The following is a 1583-nucleotide window of genomic DNA, read 5'->3' on the forward strand; positions in this document are numbered from 1 at the left end:
CCGCCGTTATTACATTAAATAACAGCGGGCTCAGCGGGCACCCCTGTCTTACTCCCCTTATGCGAGGTCTACAATAGAAGTCTTAGCAGTCGTAGGGTCTTAAGTCGTAGAAAATTGACCAATCATAGTCGATTATTCTTCTCATATTTTACTGTGATTGGTTAATTTTCTACGATTTAAGACTCTACGACTGCTACGACTTCTATTATAGACTCCGCTTTACCGTCCAAAAACTCTCTTAATTCCCCCACCCCTGTTTTCACCAGGGAATGGAAAGTTACTTTTTAAAAGTAACAAGTTACAGTTACTCGTTACCGAATAGAAAAAGTAACAAGTTACCGTTACTAGTTACCGATTTTTAAAAGTAACTCGTTACAGTTACCGTTACTTGAGAAAGTAACTTTTCGTTACTTTTCCGTTATTTTTTTTAAATCTACGACAATCGTAGCGGACGAGCCTAGAGGCTTCTCTAGTCTCAAGCGCATTGTAAAAAATTGTTTAAAATTACAACTATTATGCTGGATAATTTTGAGATCCACCATAATAGTTGTAAACGTCCATACATTTGTAAATTTGCAATATGCAAATAAAAATAATTTCTTGGTTTGGAACTAAGCAGATTGTGGAAGTATAATTACAAAATTACACAATAAAAACAAATTTACATAATTTTTGTGGAATTACATAATTTCTGTAAAATTGCATGATCTTTTATATTTACAGAACTAATCATGTAATCTATTTTACATTTATTATATGTGTAAATTTACGAAATTTTTTTACAGTGTAAATAGCTTGTGTCGTATCGTGTCCAATCATGTGCAAAGTAACGATAAAAGTAACTGTAAAATTCGTTACCGTTATCAAAGAAATGTAACTTCGTTACCGTTACAGTTACCAAAGAAAAAAAGTAACGCAGTTACTAGTAAAGTTAAAAAAAGTAACTTGTAACTGTAACTTCGTTACAAGTAACGAGTTACTTCCATTCCCTGGTTCTCACTCTACTCTTTGTTTCTCTTAACAGTTCACCCACTCTTTCTACCAGCCCTTCCCTTACCCCCCTTTGCCTGGGGTGATTCCGATTGACCACGGCTCGATTGGACACCACCAATCACAGCGACCGGTGCTTAGGAGCTTTGTAGTCTCAAGCGCTGTGAGTGGCTCGCGTCCAATTGAGCCGTGTCCAACTGGGTGCCACCCCCTTTGTCTTAGTGCCTCTATCAATACTCCTCTATCCACCGAAACAAATGCCGCTTTCAAATCCACAAATAAAGCTATCAGTTTTCCCTCTTTTTTCTTTACCTGTCTATTTATTAGAAAATTCAACATATATACAGGGTGACCCATTTTAACTTAGACAGCCAAATAACTCGAAATATCGCGATTAAATAAAAAAATGTTTAAAACAAAAATGGTTGGATATGAAGGGGCTGATTGAACTATGACCTTGACAATGACCTTGACCTTCATTTTCAAGGTTATTTGGTCTACTTTCAATTTTCAAATAGAAACCCATATTTTTGATCCCGGATTTTGAAAGAACGCAAAATTTTACGTCCAGATGAACTTTCATGTTATGGGTC

The sequence above is a fragment of the Trachymyrmex cornetzi genome, unplaced genomic scaffold (assembly GCF_001594075.2).
Source record: "Trachymyrmex cornetzi isolate Tcor2-1 unplaced genomic scaffold, Tcor1.1 scaffold93, whole genome shotgun sequence".
Lineage (NCBI taxonomy): Eukaryota > Metazoa > Arthropoda > Insecta > Hymenoptera > Formicidae > Trachymyrmex > Trachymyrmex cornetzi.